This window comes from Ictidomys tridecemlineatus, chromosome 15, assembly GCF_052094955.1.
Source record: "Ictidomys tridecemlineatus isolate mIctTri1 chromosome 15, mIctTri1.hap1, whole genome shotgun sequence".
In the NCBI taxonomy this organism is placed as follows: Eukaryota; Metazoa; Chordata; class Mammalia; order Rodentia; family Sciuridae; genus Ictidomys; species Ictidomys tridecemlineatus.
The window spans coordinates 47,244,128-47,265,544 of record NC_135491.1 but is presented as its reverse complement, the minus strand read 5'-3'; the positions used below and the strand labels follow the sequence as shown (position 1 = coordinate 47,265,544).

The 21,417-nt window shown below is 44.5% G+C and overlaps 1 protein-coding gene across 1 annotated transcript in view; it reads right to left on the bottom strand.

Moving 5' to 3' along the window:
* Zfhx3 (zinc finger homeobox 3) overlaps window positions 1-21,417 on the bottom strand; it is a 929,635-nt gene that overhangs the window by 249,639 nt on the left and 658,579 nt on the right. Inside the window, exon 5 of the mRNA XM_078032605.1 lies at window positions 18,568-18,933. The gene's annotated coding sequence lies outside the window, so the exon portion shown is untranslated. The remainder of the gene's footprint in view (window positions 1-18,567; window positions 18,934-21,417) is intronic.

Below are 21,417 nucleotides of genomic sequence, written 5' to 3'. Positions count from 1 at the left end.
TCCCAGTCTGGGGAAAGAGGGAGATTCTGTACCCCTCAGTCCCAGGAGCAGAGCTGGGAGTGGAAAACCCCAGGGGCCCTGTTCTCCACGGAGGCCGACCAGAAAACAGACTGGCCAAGGAGATGGGAGTGGATGTTTAGGTTAGCAAAAGGCCAACTCGAGGGGTTCCCGTGTCTGCACATCCCCCTCCCTCTCATTTTGTCTGGTAAGAAAAGGAAAGCAGGCAGATTTTTGCGGACCCCTCTTTCCGCAGTCTGGGGATGCTGCTGCAGGAAGAATTGCTCCCAACAACGCTTAAGGCACTTGAATGCTAAAGGTTAAACTTACAGCCTTCAGGGAAGGGCTTCTTGCCAACTGGAATAGTGGGGTGAGCTGCCACAGGTCCTCTGCCACCTCACCCTGGCCCCCTGCAGGTATAGCCAATGCCAAGGCTTTTGGGGTTTGTGTACTTCAGAGACAAGAGCCCTGAGTCCTGTGGTGCTAGCTCTTCCCTGCCCCCCACCTCTGGGATTCTTTCTCCCCTGGTCTCCCTCATTATTTTGCCGTTGGCTGTTTGTACCTCGATTTACCCTTGGGATCCCTTCCTGCCTGGTGGACTTCAACTTGGACCTGCTGAGGAGCTGGAGAGAATCCTTCTTTGCAACAGAGATGCAAGGTTCACACTGGTGCACACTCTAGGAAAAACCACATTCCTTGACCCTTTGTTCTGGGGAATTAGAAGCCCCTCCAGCTAGTAACAGGTAAGACCACAGCCATAACAATGAACTTAGAGCTCAGTTTTGGAAGGGTCTGTAAAGAGATATTGGCTGAGAGGGGGGAGTAAGGGGTCAGTTTTTAGGGAAGCTTTTCCCAAATGAATAGCCATGGGGGTGTCTATCCCTAGGATCCTGTACTGGGACTAGGACCAAGGGCACTTCTTTCCCTTCCCTCTGGATCCCCTACCCACCACACAATGATGGCAAGATTCAACTCAGCATCCTTAAAAAGGATATTCCCACAGGAGATTAGTAGGGCTGGGATTTTTGTTCTCAGGAACCAGGCAAGGTGCTCATAATCTCTTCCCCTCCCTGAAGACCCCACATTTGTTGAGCACCTACTATGTATTAACTCCCTGCTAGGCATCTTACCTGAAATTATATTCAATTCTCCCAGTGGCAATGGAAAACTAATACTATTAGTCCCATCTCATAAAAGAGGAATATCATATCCAGAGAGGTTAAGTTGCTCACTTAAAGTCACATAGCTTTTCTGAGGCTCAGCCTGAATTGGAACCCAGATCTGTCAGGCTTTACAGCTACTTCTATTATACCCACTGACTGTTGTCAAGGTCAGAACCAGGGAACCAAGGGAAGAGAAGAGATAATGCAGATGGGCTGAGGGGAGGGGAAAGCAAAAAAATCTGGGGAGAGTGTTTGGAGTTTTATATGGATTCGGAGTAACATTCATGGCTAGGAGACAAGTCACTGACCATCATGGAGGATGGTCATTAAAAGAAAAAAGCAAGGGGTTGGGGTTGTGGCTCAGTGGTAGAGCGCTCACCTAGCATGTGCGAGGTGCTGGGTTCGATCCTCAGCACCATATAAAAATAAATAAAATAAAAGTATTGTGTCCAACTACAACTAAATAAAGGAAAAAAAGTAAGGAAATATAACAACATGAACAAAACCCCAGGATGACAGCCACAGAGGTTAAGCCCTGAAACGATTGCCAGTGTCCCCTGGGTTTGGAATCAGGACTACTCAGAACCAGAGCCCTCACTTGGCTTTCATGTTTTCTTTGAAAATTTTCTTACTCTGTCTGAAGCTGAGACAAGTTCCTTACTTCTGTGAGTCACAGGACTCACAGGAAGGAATGATCAGATGACCCACCAGTCATGAAAAAAAATATTAGGAAATCCAGTAAACTGGGAATTAGAGAGGGTAGTGACATCCAAATGGCAGGCCTCTTGGGCACATTAGTGCTTGGTTGTGCAGGCCCTGAGATAGAGAAGGGTGTATGTGGCAGCAGGCCCACAGCCCCTTGGAACAAAAACACCTTCTTTGCCCAAACGGAGGTGTGCCCATCCGAGAGTCTTCTGCCAACTCACATGTACCACCAGGCCTCACCAGCCCTCTGGGGGATTCTTCAGAATCCAGTGGTACAGGCTGGTCTCCCCTCACTGGGTTTAGCTGGTTTGACTCTGATTGAAGCTGCACAAGTGTGTGAGTTACTGGGCAGGACTGGCCAGGCCCACATGGAGGGGTTGCTGGAAGCCTTGTTAAGGAAGTACTTCTGACTAGGCAATCCAATTACATAATGGTGCAAAAATAACTCTGGGCTGGGAGTTGTGTCAGAGTGACGTATGTTGTTAACAGAGAGAAGTATCAAGTATCTATCGCTGAACCCAAGGGCTGAAAGTATACTTGTGTTCACTGATTAGACCCCAATCTTCTCCCGTTCCCCATAAGGGAAGTTAGTAGGGAGTGAGGTGGGGGCAGGAGTAGTTGCAAGGATGTGCAGCATCTTTCTCCTCCCCATTTTATTCCCCAGGTGCAACTAAAGCCAACTGTTCAATTTATCTATATTCTGCTAGCTCCTAAGTCCATCTGTAGAGACGAGGATGCCACATAAAAATAAACAAACAACTGACCAGGGGAGGTTGAGGAAAAGAAAGAAGGGGAGAGAATAAGAAATGAGAGAAAAACAGAGTGAAAGGAGTTTTGTGATTTGACTTTTGGTGAAAGGGAGGAGGGGTGAATTATCTGATTACATCTTTCTAGCAAGGCTAGACCAGTTTACCTGGGACTGTCTCAGATTTGCAACCATCCAAGGAAACCTCACAGTTTTGTGGGATTTGTTTTGTTTTTGTTTTTAACCAGGGATTGAACCCAAGAGTGCTTAACCACTAAGCCATGTCTTCAATTTGCTTTTATTTATTTGTTTTGAGACAAGATCTGGCTAAGTTGTTTAGGGCCTCACTAAGTTGCTGAGGCTGGCTTTGAACTTGTGATCCTCCTGCCTTAGCCTCCTGAGCCACTGGGATTATAAGCATGTGCCACTGTGCCTGGCATCTCTCACAAGTTTTAGTTAGATTTCCACAGGGATGGAAAATTATGACCAAAACAGGATGTATCCTTTCAAGCCAAAATTATTCAAAGTGAGCTCTTTCATCATAGATGCAAGGGCCCTATTTCCTAGCAAGTTGAAGAAAGATCCATATATTCTTCCCCTACCCATCACCATTTTGAGCCCTAAAGTTTTCCAGGTGGAAAAATTACCTGCTCCAACAATTTTGCTTTTCAAATAAAGTTTCCAGATGTGCCTTTCCCATTTTAAAATTCCCCAAACTCCTGCCATGTTTTGCTTGGGACACTATCTGGTTTTTATTTATTTATTTTTTTAATTTGGGGTACTGAGGTTTGAACCCAGGTACTCTACCACTGAGATACATCCCCAACCCATTTTTATTTTGAGACAGGGTCTCATCAGATAGCTGAGGCTGGCTTGGACCTTATGATCTTACTGCCTCAGCTTCCCCAGTAGCTGGGATTGCAGGTGTACACCAACCACCATGCCCAACTGACCCTTTTCTATTGTTATAGAACTCTGCTTAAAAGACATTGTCACTTGAGGTTGGGGTTGGGGCTTAGTGGCAGAGCACTTGCCTCACACATGTGAGGCACTGGGTTTGATCCTCAGCACCACATAAAAATAAAGAAATAAGGATATTTTTTAAAAAGTCATTGTAATTTGTCTTTTTCTTACTTCGTCTCTTTCATGGGGCCTCCCGTGTCCCTCCATGTGACACAACACTGAACTATATCAAACTCCTTTACTATGTTCTCCTAGAGGCAACGAGCATTTTCTGTTTCCTGGTATTGATAATGACAGCATCTGATCCTTTCCTTCTAAACTTGAGGCTTCCAGAACATGCTAAATCTAGATCCATCTGACCCCCTTACCAGGGAGACTGTGGGATAAGTAATCCCAGGCCCAAGACCACGGCAGCCTCTGAGCTTCTATCTCTATTCATTCTCCCACCCCACCCCTTTCTTCCTCTTCCTCTTCTCCTCCTCCTTCCCTCCCCCCTTGGGCGCTGGGGATTGAATGAAGGGTCTTGCACCTGCTGGGTGAGCCCTCTACCACTGGGCCATATCTCTAGCCCCTCTATTCTTTTTTAAAGAAATCAAAATGTCTTTAAACTCCTTGAGCTAATTATAAAAGCAAACAGCTTTCCCTCACTGAGTTATATTCCTTGGCTTGTCAAAATGCAGTTCCACTCGGAGACCACCGTGTGCCAGGCGGGGGAACCCTGCTTGCTCAAGACACAGCAGAGAGGAAAGGGTGAAGCCATCGTCTCCCGCCTCCCCCCAGCAGGCCCGGCCTTTATGGAGTCTATTTCCAGTCTGTTTACCTGGCAAGCACCACGTGACAAACCCAGAAGGAAATGCTGACATCACTGTCTCTCACACACGTGTGCGGCCTCCTCCTGGCCAGCGGGGCCTGCGACTGTCCGGCCCCTCCCAGCCTGCCGCCCCTCCCCCACACCCAGCCTCTACCACTCCTCTCTGCAGCTTTATGGGGCCGCACTTGCCTTTGTTTTCCTTTTGCCTCCCAGGCTGGCGGAGAAACCACACACACACACACACACACACACACACACACACACACACACACACACACACACACACGGGGGGGGGGGGGGGGTGGCTTTTTCCTTTCCTCTTTCCAACTCTCAGATCTGTGGCCACTGAGTGAGTCTTTGCTCTGTTTTTTTAAAACGCACTTCCTCTTTCCTTTTTCTCTATAGATTTCAGATTTCTAAATTTAAAAAATAATAATAAAATAAAATAAACACCTCTGGCTGGCCCAGAAAACATTTCAGACCTAGGGGAAGGGGGGAGGGCACAGCAAGGCTGCTGGGTCTGGCCACTCAATTTCCTGCTCCAGTGGCCTTCGAGATTTAGGGGTTGGGGGCTTGGTCATATGTGCCCTATTTATTTATTTATGTTCAGCCTTTCCTCTTCTAGACTGAGGTCCCACATTTTCATCACCGCTGCTGACCAGGGGTGCCCTCCCTCCCCTGCAGCCAGACCATAGGTGCCAGACCCTCTTGGAGCACAGGTGATTGGTCCCTGGTCATTTCTCTGCAGCAGTGGCTGCTAGTCCTTGTTCTTTGAGGGACCAAGGAGGTTCCTCTGAGTCTTCTCAGTGGGGCGGAGCCAGGGTAATGGTAACATCTTGGAGACAGAGAGGAGCGAGGGTCATGGTCAACACTGGTACCTTCTGCTTATTCAAAGGGGTGCTTCTAACAGGGCTCAGAAGTCCTGTTGCTCAAGAGATGAGAGCTTTCTTGGTACATGTGGGTACCAAACATCCCGTCTGAAGGAAATGCTTAATAAAGGCATGGGAGCCTCAGTCTGCTTATTCTCACAGAGAGGTGCAGATAGGGGGTCCCTGGAAACTGCTTGGAAAGCAGACAGCAAGATGTCAGAACAATGGGGTGTCGCAGGGAACAGCTCTCCCAGACTAAGAGGCAAAATGCAGACAATAACATACCTTTTGGCTCCTTCTTCCTACCCTATCATCTGGGTTCCTCCACCTTTTAGTTTGGGGAGGGGGGAGGGAAGAAGTAGGAGGCATGGGAAGGTCACACAAGAGTAACACTATTAAGTAGTCATTTTTCAGGTGTGAACTCATAATCTCTGTCTCCGAGATTTTCCCAGGACCATGAATCCCCAGACTAGAGTGACTCGGCACCTGTAAAGATGGGACTCTACAGGAGTGCATGGATACTTAAACAGGCATGTTTACCACTGAGTTTACAGAAAATTCTTAAATACAGTATCAGAAGATTCTTTTAAGACATAGGGATGGGTCTCTTTGCTATGTTTGGGTATATTTCTTCTTCTTGTTTTTTTGCTCTGCTGGGGTTCAAATCTAGGGACACACACACACACACACACACACACACACACACACACTAGGCAAGTGCTCTACCACTCAGCCCAAGCCCCACATTTCTATTTCTTAAGAGAAACTTCCAGGACTGTGCCAGCTAAGTGGCCCTGGCAGTCAGTCAGGAGAGAATTAAAAAACTATGAGGTCACCCTGGGAGACCTGTGTACTTGGAGAGGCACAAAGCTGATGGGGGGTGGGGGGTCTGGCCAAGGAGGCCAGTCATAAATATGTCTCCTCAAGCTCATTAGGATCTAAACCCTTTTTGGATATGCTAGGAATCTAGAAGTTTCTACAGGCTTTAAATGTTTTGTATAAGTTCTAATTTTACCTTCCAAATGTTATAGGCCAAGGACTTGCTCCCATGAGTTGTCCGTTAGACACGTAGCTGTGTTGGTCAATGAAATTTTTTGTGTGTGTGTGTGTGTGATTTGGGGGCCCAAATAAAAGTAGCATTAAGAGTTTCAATGTCATTTTCATCATTGACATCTCATCATTTCTGGATCCCCTGCTGGATTAGGATACAAATAAAAAGGTAGAATATAAGTCCAAATCCCAGCTGTGTGTTCAAGTGGCCTCTGGCTGTGGCTCCCAAGCTGTCCTAGTCCTGTCAGTTTGGGTCATAGAGGGTGGTGGGAATTGTTCAAAAAGAAGGAGGAGGAAAAAAGAAAGAGAGGGAGGGAGGGAAGAGAAGGGGAAAGGGAAAGGGAAGGGAAGGAAAGAAGGAGGGGGAGGAGGAGGAGGAGGAAGGAGGGAGGGAGGAAGGTAAAGAAGAAGGGGGCAGGAGGAGTAAGAAGAGAAGAAGAAGGAGGAGAATTATTCTCATCTTTTACTGTAGTGCCTTTCAGCTTTGGAGAGATCTGGGGAAGACACTACAGGGAGTTCTCTCTCCACTCTGGAGTCTAACTCACTTCCTCTTGTGGACACTGTCCCCAGCCCAATGTTGGAGTTGACAGTACCCAATTCCTCCTATTTAGGTCTCTGGAGTGCTTCCTGGATTCATTTAGAACTACATAGCACCAAAGTGAGGCCAGCAATATTCATTCTTTTCACTACTCAGTAATGATGGTGACATGGAAGGGCAGGCGCATTCATAAACAGGTGTGGATTCATGTTATGGGTCACACCACCTGCTTCCATGGGCGGGCCCCTGTGGAGTGCCCACTGCACAATCTCCACGAACACCCCTAGTGCTCACTGGCACTCAACGATGTGCCCGTGCTGAAGGGGAGGGTGATGATAATGACATGTGATCATGACAATGATGACAACAAATGACGATGACACCAAATTGCAAGTAATGATTCCAGGAGGAAGATGGTTCTAGGCATGAAGATATGTTTAACAAAGTTGGAATGAATGAGTGAATGAATCCAGTTGAGGACTTCCCTTGAGATTATAATGAAATCTGTTTCTATATTATTTTAAAAGCATAATTTTTATTAGTTATTGAAAAAACATAATCTCAACTGCTAAAGATGGGGCCTGAACTAAAATGTACTAACAATGATACAAGGTGAATCAATAATCACTTTTCATCATCAGTTTTTTTTTTTTTTAACAGTACTGGGTATTAAACCCAGGGACTTAGGGCCTTAGATGTCAGGCACAGTGGCACACAGCTGTAATCCCAGCAGTTTAGGAGGCTGAGACAGGAGGATCACAGATTCAAAGCCAGCCTCAGCAAAAACATGAGATGCTAAGCAACTCAATGAGACCCTGTCTCTAAATAATTTACAAAATAGGGCTGGGGATGTGGCTCAGTGTTGGAGTGCTCCTGAGTTCAATACCCCCATACCCCCCAAATAAATAAATAAAAATAAAAATGAATAGAAAAACAGATGAATATAAAAACAAAGTACCTGGAAGAATCAAGGTCTTTTCTTAGAAAAATAAGATAAAATAAAATAAGACTTGGAGAGTGGGAAAATCATCAAAAACTTGAGGTCTCATCCCAACTCTGCCACTAAGTGTGCTTCTCCTTGTAAAGTGAGATAACAGTACAAAGTCACGGGGTTGTCTGAGGATTAAATAAGATGGCACGTATACAGTGTGTAGCACAAAGCCTGGCATGCGGCAGGTGTTTGATGATGATTCGCAATACCCTGATGGTCCTAATCTGTTGGTGCTGCAGGGTTGGAATGTGAAGATCAAGCGATTTTGAAGGTGCTGTGAAACTAGAGGGGTCTAGACAAATATAAGATACTATTTTTTTAGGTATCATTGGGCTCTGGGTTAAATCTATTAGTATTGGGATATGGGGCAATGAGATACAGATATATTACTGAGGAAAAACTTTCTCCATATACAGGTACCTGATGTACCTAATTCCAGCCATAAAGTTCCTGAAATATGAGGAATGCAAGTTGGTGCCCACCAGACGTCCTCAGGAGGGGTGTCGTGAAGATGAATAGTTTCAAATGACGCAATGGTTATGAAAGTGCTTGGGCTCTCTTGAGCAGAGGGGATATGTAAATCCAAGGCATAATCATAAAAGCAATATCATTGCCGTCACTAGCAACAGACTCCTTCTAAGCCAGAATAGAATTTCCAGAAATTACGGAGGATGACAGATTTATTTCCAGACGTCTCACGCATCTCACTTGCTTTCAGAGTTATTGTTTCCTCTTATTTTTCCCCCCTTTCTGTGGTGATAGAGAAGCCTGAGAACTGATACTGTCAGGTAGTTCTTGGCGGAATTTCAGAAGGATGCACACGCAGGGTATGTGAATGACTGAGAAGCCAGAAAAAAATATGTATACACATACACACACACACACACACACACACACATATATAGTAATATATATTATAATATTATATATAATATATTATATATATATTTATGCATAATGGATCTTCTGAGCATATCTGAATAATCAAAACCACAGATGACAGACATGTCGGATACATTCATCAGGACTCACAGGCTCCTCTGAGGGAACTTACTAGTATGTCTTCTTCTTAAATCAGGTCAGGTAACTTTCACCCTGCTGTTGAACCTCTCAAAAAAGTGTGCTATTAAATCAAGACCCCAGGATAGGAGCTCAGTTGCCTCCTGGACATCTCATACTGATCCCCAAATTTTCAGAATTTATCAACCAAAATGCTGGAGAAATAGCTTAAGCATCTTGCTAAATAACATATAGATTCCATTTATCATTTCTCCTTAATCTACTAAAATCTTGTTCCTCTTTTACAGAATGAGATGAATCAGTCTGACAGGACTTGTTTCGTCAAGTGATCTAAGTTCCCAATGCTATATGCACTAAAGATTATTCTAGAAATGATTTGGCTGTCTGTCATTTTTTTCCAGGTGAAGTTCCAGATTAGGACATTACCAACTTCCCTTTTTATTTTCAAAAATAGAGGCATGAATCCTGCTTTCCGGCACACAGTCTTTCCAAGTTCTTAATATTAAGTGACTCTCCTGTGATGTTAACCAATAAGAACAAATTCTCTTATAACCAACCTTACCTTGCCAAAAAAAAAAAAAAAAGAAAGAAAGAAAAGAAAAAGAAAATCTACTTAAAAAACGAAGGTCTTCTTACTGATGTTTAAGGAATGTCTAACACTCAGTTCTGCAAAAACAATGAATAAGCAAATGGCCAAGGCATACAACTTCTACTTTGACAAGCCTATTTCCAGATATCTGAAGAGGTTTATGAATTGAAAGTGGTCAAGGCCAAAGACAGGTATGGTGGATTTTCAAACTGTGCCAATCTTGTACATCTCATGAGGGTCAACATCATTAATCTCCATAAACATCTTGAAACTCCACTAGGAAGTAAAAATGAGAAAACAGATGAAAAAGCTCAGTTTATATTTCTTACTATAAACTACAGTGGCACAGGGGCAACCCATTTTCTAAAATCACAGGGTTTTTATTATAAAAACCCAACATTTCTGGCTGGGGATATAGCTCAGTCGGTAGAGTACTTGCCTTGCATGCACAAGGCCCTGGGTTTAATCCCCAGTAACACCTTTAAAAAAGAAACCCAACATTTCTAGAACATGCACTGCATGGAGACAACCTCAAAGTCATAAAAGCCCCAACTCTGTGAAGATCAAGATGACAGCACAAATTTTCCAGTGTCTTGGGTACCTCTGGGTACCAACCCTACTCTTTCTTCATGCTGAGCAGGAGATTTCAACCTCTTGTTTCTCTTTCTTTCATATATATATATATATATATATATATATATATATATATATTAGTTGTTGATGGACCTTTATTTTATTTGCTTACTTATATGTGGTGCTGGGAATCAAACCTAGTGCCTCACACATATGAGGCAAGCCCTCTACTACTGCTGAGCTCCAACTCCATTCCTCAGTTCCTTGTTTCCTAAAAGCATAACTGGAATGAACTTCATCAGCTTGCCTGGCGCACTGTATTAAAGGACCTTGTAATGGATCTTTCTGTCCTCGGTGAAATGTCTTCACATCCTTTCCCATTACCCACTTTCTCCTTCTCTGCCCCCATTCCGCTGCAAGTCTTCGCTGAGCTCTAGAGCACAACCCCTCCAACCCCTGCTCCTCACCTCCCATCTCTCCCCATTCCGATTCCCTGGCACACCTGCCTGCATCATCCTTACCTCACTCTCTACTTGGAAGCCTATGCAGACTCTAGGCTTTGCTACTAACCAGGAACAACAACAAGTCACTTCATTCTGCCACCGCTTCAGTGTCCACCCTTTCATCCATTAGACAGCAGGCTGAAGAATCATTTCTTTGTATTTTCTTTTTTGGTGCTGGGGACTGAATGAAGGCCTTGTGCAGCCTTTGGACACACTCTACCACTGAGCCACACCCCAGCCCGATGAAGACTCACTTAAGCATGGTCTCCAGTCATGTTTGGAAACCTCCATTGCTAGGGATGTCTCTGATTATTCAAGAAGGATGCTCAGTATTTTGAGCCCAAATTGAGTCTTCTGGAGCTCCTGCCCACTGGTCCTAGTGTCACCTTGGAGGCCACATAGAATAAGTTTAACTCCCTGACAGAGATGGCCTTTCTCCTTTCTTTCTTCTGTCATGTCTTCTTTCTGTCCTTCCTTCCTTCCTTCCTTCCTTCCTTCCTTCCTTCCTTCCTTCCTTCCTTCCTTCCTTCCTCCCTCCCTCCCTCCCTTCCTTCCTTCCTTCCTTTTTTGATACTGGAGATTGAATCCAGGAGCACTTAACCACTGAGCTCTATCCACAGCCCTTTTTATTTTTTATTTTGAGCCAGCCAAAAGTGAGGCATTAAACAAATGAGACCCTATCTCTTACTAGTTGCTTAAGATTTGCTAAATTGCTGAGACTGGCCTCAAATTTGTAATCCTCCTGCCTCAGTCTCCCAAGCCTTTGGGATTATAGGCATACACCAGTGCACCTGGCTCTTTCTGATATTTCTAAATGAGGAACTGCCACTTCCTTCAACAGTTCTTCACATGACCTGGTTCTGAATTCCTTTGCCTTCCTGTTTCCAGTTTGCCTGTCTTTTCAGAGTCATGCCCAGAATTAAATACAAATCATCCACATCTGCTCTGTTTACCCCCATGGGCCAGGAGTCTCACACTCTTGTTCTTCTCATCAAACTTTGCTTAATGCAATTCTGGAATCCTTTTATTAACTTAAACCTTTATGACAGCAGTTTGTAAAGTGGGGCCCATGGAATTTCTACTTCAGAATGACCCAGGAAGCTTCAGGGTATGGACGGAATATTCATACTCCCCTAAAAATGGTCCCACCAGGAACCAACTCTGCAGACACTTTGACTTTGGACCTCCCAGACTCCAGAACTATGGAAAAGAGATGTTGTTTTGTTGTAGCAGCCCAAGCTAAGATACCCTAATATCTTAGGCCCCACCTCAAACTTTGTGAATCTCACAACCAGGGTAGAACCTGGGAATTCATTTTTGAAACAAGTATGCCAGGTGATTCTTTCTTGGATATCAGGGATTGAACTCAGGGGCCCTTGACCACTGAGCCACATCTCCAGCCCTATTTTTTTTTTTTTTTGTATTTTATTTAGAGATAGGGTCTCAGTTGTTTAATGCCTCACTTTTTGCTGAGGCTGGCTTTGAACTCGCGATCCTCCTGTCTCAGACTCCTGAGCCACTGGGATTACAGGCATTCGCCGCTGTATCCAGCTCCCAGGTGATTCTTAAATGCACATAAAAGTCTGAAAATAGAAATGCTCTGAGACTTTCCCAATACCTGTTGCCAAGTCTGGCTCCCCCTGCCTGTGTTTATGCCTGGGTTTTTAGATCCAAGAGAGAAAGCTCCCTTGCTCTGGTACTGGGGATTGAACTCAGGGGTACACTACCCCTCAGCTACCTCCCCAGAACATTTTACTTTAAAATTTTTTTTGTTGTTGTTGTAGATGGACACAATACCTTTATTATTTATTTATTTTTAATGTGGTGATGAGGTTCAAACCCAGTGCCTCACACATGCAAGGCAAGCGCTCTACCACCGAGCTACAACTCTAGCCCCAAATTTACATTTTATTTTGAGGCAAGGTCTTGCTAAGCTGGCCAGGCTGGTCTTGAACTTGTTATCCTCCTGCTTTAGACTTTCCAGTACCTGGGATTGCAAGTGTGTGCCACCATGCCTGCCTTCCATTTTGTGTGTGTATTACATTTCATCTGGTTAAATATGGTATACAGCCTTAGTCTGTCAAAAATATTTTAATGGGCCAAGGGTGTAACTCAGTGGTAAAGTGCTTGCTTAGCACATACAACACACTCAAACAAAAAACCATTTTGTGTTCTTTTCTCTGCAACATATGATTTTATAACTACTACACATGGATTAAGACCAAAATCATGGTATCACAGCACCAGGAAGCTCCTCCACATTGATACCAATTACAATCAACCAATTACTAATGAACCCACACTTCGTCTTATGGACAAGTTTTCATTGACCATATTTTTAAAAGCCTTGTTAAAACCCTGCTATTCTTTGTCTTCTATATTTCTATAATTCATTTTGTATGAATCCCATCAAAAAACGAAAAGAAGTGTTCTTGCAGGCCATTTACTTATGCATTCTAGAATGTGTGGTCAGGTAAGGGACGGTAGAATATAGAATCCACCTTTTTCAGTGACCATGTTCTGAATGCCCAAGACACATAGCTTATAAGACCCCCACTTGTTATTCTAGGTGTTCTTGTTCACATATTGACTGTACCTGTAGACAGAGAGTTCTTGAACTCCCAGGTTGTGCCTGAGATGCCTCTAAACATCTCACGGTAACTAGCACAATATCCTACCCAGCAACTTTTCTTTGAATGCATGAATGAATTTTGCATTTTACTCCCACTAACGTACTTTTTTTTTTTTTAATGAAAAAAGATTCTGAATTCCAGTGAGTTCTGGAAGGCTGTGCTTCTTAGGCATGAGGGAAGTGGTGGGCATGGACAGATCTCCACAGTTCCAGTAATTTATCTTAGTCACTGCTCATATAAATGAGCTTATTAAGATAAAGGCATTCTTTGCAATTCTGTGTGATGCAAACACTGAGAAACAATGACACAGTTCTTGAAACATGACAACTTTACCAGAATCTGTGGTAATGGCCAAATTAGATGCAGGAAAAAAATTTCAAAACAAACACCAAAAACCTTGCCTTTAGTGGAGCCACTTAAGTTAGAATAATATATATACAATAATGTTTTTTTTGGGGGGGGCTTAATACTAATGCCCACTGAGATGACATACATGAGTTGTATTCATAGTACAAAAGAGATCCAGATCCAAAGGAAATCTGGCTTCTCTCTACATTATTGCTCCCTCTACAACACAAGCAGTCACATATCTGAAAATTCTCTGATATAAGATAGAAAAGGTGAGCAACTATATAGAAATGGTGGAAAGGCCTGTGGTTGCCATGGGTCATATGACTTTCTTGTTTTCCCTCTTTCTTACAGGAAAAGAAGATTCCATAAATACTCCAGAACATTCTCCAACTAGAAAAACCATACCAACCCAGGTTTACAACTGTTATCTAATTGGTAGAAGCTGGGGATGCTCTTCAGTATCCTGTAATACACAATGCATATTCCTTCTGCCAACAAAGAACCAGCTGACACAAAATGCCAATAGTGTTATCTCAATCAAAAATTTCAATTTCAAAGTATCAATAGTATTGCTATGGGGGCTGAGGTTTTAGCTCAATGGTACAGCATTTGCCTAGCATGTGTGAGGCACTGGATTCGATCCTCAGCACCACATAAAAGTAAATAATAAAATAAAGGTATTGTGTCCAACTAAAGAAATTATTATTATTATTTTTTTTAAAAAGAGTACTACTATGGAAAATCCCAGATCAAGGGTTATGGTTCTAATCTCAATCTAGAAATTCTGCTTCATTATGAAGCTACCTGCTGTGAGTCTGGAATGTAACTCACTGTGATGAGCACTATAAGATGCTTTACGGTTCTATAGTGAGGTGAGAGTACCAAGCCCCAAAGCCCAAACTAGAGAACTGTTTTGGATGGCAATGTGAATGCACGTAGAAAGTTCTGGAATGCTCATGACAGTTCATCAGAGGAGCTGACTAGAAAGGCATTTGGTGAATTCTAGTCAGAGGGTAGCTGCCTCCTGCACATATAGAGGAATCCAGTAGGATCTTGTAAGAAGCATCAGTGAGCCATGCTCATGGTCATCAACGGGCCCTGAATGACAGTTTGTAAAGATATAACTGCAGATGGAGGATCCAGGAATGTGAGATGGATATGAAACAAATGTACTGACTGGAGAGGGTGCTGCTTTCCATGCTGACTCCAGCAGAGTCTTCGTCATATAGGAGTAAAGGGGGAGCTAACTTCACTCGGAGCCCTTCCATAGCGAACCTTTTCTCCCAATGCTTATCAGTTTTGATATGGCTAAGATTTTAATCATCACCAGTTTTATACACATGGAAAAGCTGGTAGATTTAATGAAGCTTCCAGATACCCCCTGAGAGATGATTATAACTCTAATTAAAAATGGGAGATGACAAAGGAGAATCCCGTGAGACTCTGTAAGCAAGTGGCATTCATAAGTCGTCTTTCATGGAGAAGATTACTTTGTTCATGTCACTTTGGGCTCTTTCCAGGAGTAAAGGATGGTGTCTCTAAATTTTATTACATTATGAAATTTAATGTAGTTTGAAGATAAGAAAATGTATTAAATTGTAAGGGGCAAAAGTGTTTCTAAGTCAAGCCAGATTTTCATTTCATTTCATATACCTATACTTTGCCATCTCCATGATTACATATGGCATAGAATATCAAAGGTATCATCTAAATAAATTCTTTCTTAGTGTCAACTCCAGGCATGAAGAAGAACAAGGGAGGAATGAGTGGGGCAGAATGAGCACTGGGAATCCATACTCAGACAAGACTTGGAGACCAGGTAGGTATGGCCGGTCAGAGTAGGTAATTGGGGCATGGATCCGGGTAACTAAATGATAATGATGGACCTCAGACAATTATCAGGGAGGTCTTGAAGTTCAAGGCAGTCACATGCACTGAGACACACGTATCGAAGACAGAACCACTAATAGAAGCTCATTTTATCACAAGAAGGCCAGTCTTCAGACTTTAGGGAGTTCATGAGAGAGGCTTGGCTGTACTTGGGTCCTGAAAGGGAAATCCCATTACTTAGTATCCATCAGGGGGGTACAGGAGGGCAGAGTGTAGCCAGAAAAAGCCAGAAGCAGAAGGGCACAGCTCATTGAGAGGTCTTAGGCTTAGGTGGGCTGTGCATTTGGACAAAACACAGCCCCGGATAGAGATTTCAGTAGGCTACCCAGACATCCTTCTACTTCCCCTAAAAATTATAACACTCCACCTTTATACAATAGACTTACATTTTCTAATCCATACATATATTTTACCAAAGAGAAATAAAATGAGAGAGAGCTAGGCCAGCATGAAGCCAGTTGTGGCATTAACCAAAGGTGTGATATGGGCCACCTCTATATTTAAGTCATGGATGTGGTGACTGTTCTATCCACTGAACTTCCACTGATTGGCATGAATTGGGGCAGGTCTCTCTCTGAAAAAGAAGCCCCGGGATTCAAGATTCTTTCCTGGATAAGGTGACTGTATACTTGCAGACTCACATCCCGAGACACCAAGATGCTCTGGGAGACTGACCTGCAGACAATGATCACTGAGAGTTTTCTTAATGATTGGCAAGATCTGGAGATGTCCCACCAGTGCCCAGGTCTGGGGAACTGTCTTTAGGATGAATACATACACCTGAACCCAAGCTGCTTGCTTTGAGATTGGTGGTCCCCAAATTCATCTCCAGCCTTGATTCCTTCCCAAATCCTACACGTAATTCACAAAATTTCTACCTGTGATTTTCAAATAGTGTGCATCTTCTCTGCTGGGAATGCCTTGCCTCTTCTCCATCAATGCCATCCTGAACCTTCTCCCTGGAAAACCCCCCAGGTCAGCTACTTTCTTCATATTTCATACTCTCCAAGTTCATTACAACAACTCTAGTTAAATAATGTCTGTGGTTGGCCACTTGGTTATTTTTCTTATGAAGCAGAAAGGACTTTGAATTCAGGGACCATTGGTTTAAGTACACAAGAACTGTGTGCCTAGCTCAGTGCCTGCCACACAGTATAGGCTCAATAAATATTTGTGGAAGGAGCAACAGAGAGAGGAAGGTAGAAAGGAAGGTTAAAGAAGGAATGAATACCACTAACAAGGCAGATAGCCGATTCAGGCTCTTCCAAAAGGACCAGCCTGCTTGGAAGAGCCCATTTCATAGAGATCTACAAATGAATTGGCAAAGGCCTTCCGTGACTTCAGGACTGATTCTTACTGTACTTACTGGCAGAACCCCAGGGAATCCTTCTTCATGAACTGGTAGTGGCATACCTTCCTGGAAAGCCAGCACACAGAGGCATCCAGCACCAGCTACGGGAGGCCATGCCAGAGGGCTCCTGGCATCTCAGATGCTGGGCCTTGCTAAGTCCTGCCATGACCTACTAATTACCTTCGAGACCCTGAAATGTGATATTATGGCATTTGATAATTATCAATAATGACCCAAACTACTCAACCTTAGTTTTGGTGAATTGCTTTAATCTATTTGATGATCCTCATCAGATGAAAGATTTTGTGGAGCTGGGGCCTCATTCAGAAATTCCGATAGATAGCTTTAGAAAGTGCTGCTTATTTTTTTTTTTTCAAAATAGTAGCCAATGGTGACAAAGATTACTGCAGCTAAAAACCCTGAGGAATATCTATGAGGATTTTTCGAGATGCTAGAACTTGACAATATAGACGCTTCTACTTTCCACAGTCCTCAGCAAACCAATAAATTCATTATTCAAGATATTCAATAGAACATTCAGCACATATCCTTAGCTGCTCTCAGAAACCGGTGCCGTTGATATATAAGCTGTGCAAAGAAAGTGCTTTTAAGCTCACTGGTGAACGTGGTAATGTACTATCCCCCAATCAAAGAATCAAAGAATGAGCCAGAAGGCATCTTATAGATAGACTCATCTGAAATAAGGACCCTAGGGCTCAGATGGGGAAGGTAAGTCACTTAGTAACCTGTCCAGGGACACACAGTCAGTGAGTGGCCCAACGTGGGTTAAAACCAAACACGATGACCTTATAGTACCTGTCTGCTGCTCTGTACTGATGGCAAACTCCATCCTACACACATAGGAAAAAGAGCAGCATCACATAGGCCCAAGTTTCTGAAGAAACCATGGCCCCTACTAAAACAATAGCCCATTTAAATTTAGTGCAGGCTGGTCAGGCCCAGAGCTTTACCAGCCCCCAGAAAACAGAGTATTGTTTCCATCCAAACCTTGTACTGAAAGGAAGCCTGCCATCTGGCAATGACCTCGTGAGACAACTTTGGGGAGAGCAAAGGGCTGAGAAGAGAAAGGCCTTATTCTCACTGCAAACAGGAAAAGGAAAGAGAAAAAGCCAGCTCTGTCTCCACACCAGGTTTGCTGGGCTGGCTATGAACTGTTCCAGGACGTTCCATCAAATAGACGCCTTCATAGAGTCAAGCCAAGCGCGAACATTGTGTCTGGGACTCCCACTCCTGGGACACACACGTGGGCCTGCTCACACTCACTCCTGTTCTTGCGCACCCTGGGAGAGCGCTTATATGGGCTTCATGAGGCTAAGTAATAAACACTTTGTCTTCACCCTGCTATTTATGGGTTGCTTGGGGCATCCTGTTCTCTCTGCTGCCCTTACCTGAACAGACGGCTCTTGCAGACCCGCAGTTTAATGGGGACGACAGTAAATCTGAAAGGCTCTGTGTGCCGGGCACGCTCCTACTCTCCTGCCCACCCTGCTATTTCCATAGACAGGCCATCCGTGCATCTATTCTGTATCCATGCATCTATTCTCGGGGCTCCCCATCTCAGGAGGAAGCCCTCCTTTCTCTTTGGGCCTTGGTCTTTTTCCTTCCTTTCAGCCATCGCTCTAAGAAATCCTTTTCTGTGTTACCTCTCCCAGGGATCTCCCTTCACCCATCAGCCGTGGAGCAAACCGTTGTGCAAACAAGAGCAACTCCAAGAGCTGCAAACTAACAGCAGTGGCCTCCAGTGGAGGTTCCTGGGCAAACTGGACGCACGCACATGCAGAGCGAAGGAGATGACCCGTCCTACCTGGCGCTGACTTCCAGGTTCACTTAGAGGCCGAGTGCTTCCCCCGGCCCAGTGTGTTTGGATGGCCAAGGGGGAAAGATGCACATTGGGAAGCAGGAAGTGCGCCCCACCAGCAGGCGTCTGGTAGCTGCAGAGGAAATGCTGGGAAGGTCCAGTGGATGGGAAGCCCCAGCTGATCACCTTGGTGAGTTTAGGGGGGCTCTTTTTTACTCTCTTCTTTGGGGTTTCCAGGACTCTCGGGGCTGACAAGTCCTAGGAGAAGAGATGGAGTCACGGCCGCTCCCTGTCCACTCGCAGGCCATCATACCAGCCTGGAGCCCTGCCATCTCCCGGTCTCGTGTTCATCTCGGGCCCAGCGGTGGACTTCTGAAAACAGACAAGACAGAGAAGGATGCATTAACTCGGCCTCTCCCCACAGAACGCAGCTCGCCATTGCAGCACTGATTAAATACGGGACATTATCTCACCATAATGCCCTCCTGGCGGCGTTCCCAGGAAAATTCTAACTAATCATAAAAATAGAAAGAAAAACGCAACCTAAATTCCATTCCTCGTCTTAAATGAGTGATGTGTTCACTTTTATTTATTTTTCTGGAAGCGAGGCGGGAAAAGAAAATGAATTTTAGGGCTTAGAAAAACAAGCTACTAATAGTACTAAGTAGGGCTGGGCGGTGGTGCAGACAGCTCAGCTCTAGCAGATGGAGCCGGCATGGCATGGCCTGGCATGGGTGGGGCCTGGTGCTTCCCCTGGCTGTAAACTTTGAGTTTAAAACTGGAGCACCTGGCAAGGCAATGCTAGGATTGGGGGAAGGACTGGGATGGTCGTGGGGTTGACACGTGAGTTTACACACACGTGAGTTTACACACACCAACACACACACCCCACCGGAGCTCAGTGCTCAATAATTTCCTTATGTCCCTGGCAGGCAAGTCCTCATCCAATACTCTTTCAAGCAATGCCTGATATTTCTCTAGCAACATTCTTTCTGTAGACACAGTCTGGTTTTGGTATTCTCTCCCCTGAGGAGCCTTTCCTTGAGATTCAGCGATTCACACTTTAGACACTGGAATAAGTGGGAACCTGCTCCAAGAACCTTGACTCTGATCCAGGTGTTGCATTCTAAATCCTCCCTTCATGGCAGTCATCTGACTGTAATGAATGTGATGATCCCATGGTTGGTTAACTTGGTTGTCATTCATTCTCTTGGATCAAAAAAGAAAAAAAGTGTATGTCTTGCTACCCAGTGCTGGGTACATAGCAGCTGTTCAACAAATAGCTCTGTTGGAGGGGTGCTCATGGTCCATCCAGACCTGTCCATGATTACCTTAGGGCTTAGGCTTAGCAGCAATCAGCAGATTTGGTTGCTCCAGATGGGTCCACAACACTGAGTACCAAGCTCCCCCCCCAAAACAGTTTTTGCTCTTTCCTTCTGCAAAGTATTCACAGATAAACCCCAGGAAAGTTCAGAATCCTGAAAAAACCAGCTTCTGAGATGCTTCTCATAATGTTATGCCAGATGAAAAGAAAGCAGAAGACACGCCCCCATGCCTCCTACCTCTACCTGGACCCGCTCTGGCATCAGAACCCCAGTGATGCCATCCCCCATCGTAGCTACTGCTGAAGTAATGGGCACAGTTGCTTGATGGCAAAGTTCTAGCTGGGCTAATTAAGCATACTGAGCTAATAACCTTCCATTTTGGGACCGGTATTATTCATAATTTAATGTATTGCTGCTGAAACATTAACCTTTCGACAACTGGCACGTTGCCCGTGGCAGCACAAGTGCTGACCATCTTTCAGTAGAATGAGTATTATTGTTAAAACAGGTATAAATCATTCATGGCTGCAGCTTTTGTGTCAGAACCTACGTGAAAATAAGCAGTAAGCTGGGTAATTTATTTACCTTTTGGTGATTATTTTTTATGATTTTATGTTCATATTCAATGATTCATAAACATTGGCTGGGTGCCATTTTGTAATCATTTTACCTTTTAAATATTAGTGTGGCGGTTCTGCTTTTCATCTTTGAAATTTTCAGGATTGATACCGGGCAACTTAATCCGGTCACAAATGCAAAAATTCATTTGAAAGAAGGGTGGGGGAGGGGAGAAAAGTGTCAGAAAAGTGTCCCGGCCTCTTCGTTTTAACAAACCATTTTCAACAGAACCATTTACAGCTTCCACTTGTTACAGCATTGCACTTATGGCAGCAAACTTTCTTTGAAGTTTAACACACAGAGGGTGCCTTGAAATCTGAATAAAAGCACAGGAAAACAGTTAACAAGCTTCTGGTTGGAAAGATGATGGGAAGGAGCTGAGGGGTGGAGGGAGGCCTGGAAACACTGGCTCCGGGCCAAGAAGGTTGGACGTGGCCAGCCCTAACCCAGCACCTGGTTAGGGAATGTGATTACAATCCCCTGGGGTCCTGGAAGTTCTACTGCCCGCCTGCCTGCTCCTGCTGCTTGTGCTAGCTTTGGGCCTCCCCAACCCAAACAGTTCCAGAAGGTAGCTCTATCTCCTATGACAACAAGCAGGAGCTGGAGAGGCTGCGAGGCAGTCGGGTTCTTCCTGGCCTACAGGTTCAGGAGAACTCCCAGCATCCTGCGGGCTGTCCTCCGGGACCCCTTCACATTTCTTAGACCAATGAAAACGTGGGCTTCCTAATATGTGGTGACTGTCGCTAAAGTCCTGATGCTGGGAGGCAAGGAGGACAGGAGAGAGCAGAAAATGTGAGTGACATCATGCTAAAACTCTTAAGGCAGAAGGAGGCTTGGGAACAAGAAGCTTCTGGAAGCTCATCTCACATCAGGTGTGTTGGCATGGAGGGGCACCTGGCCAGAGAAGACTGGC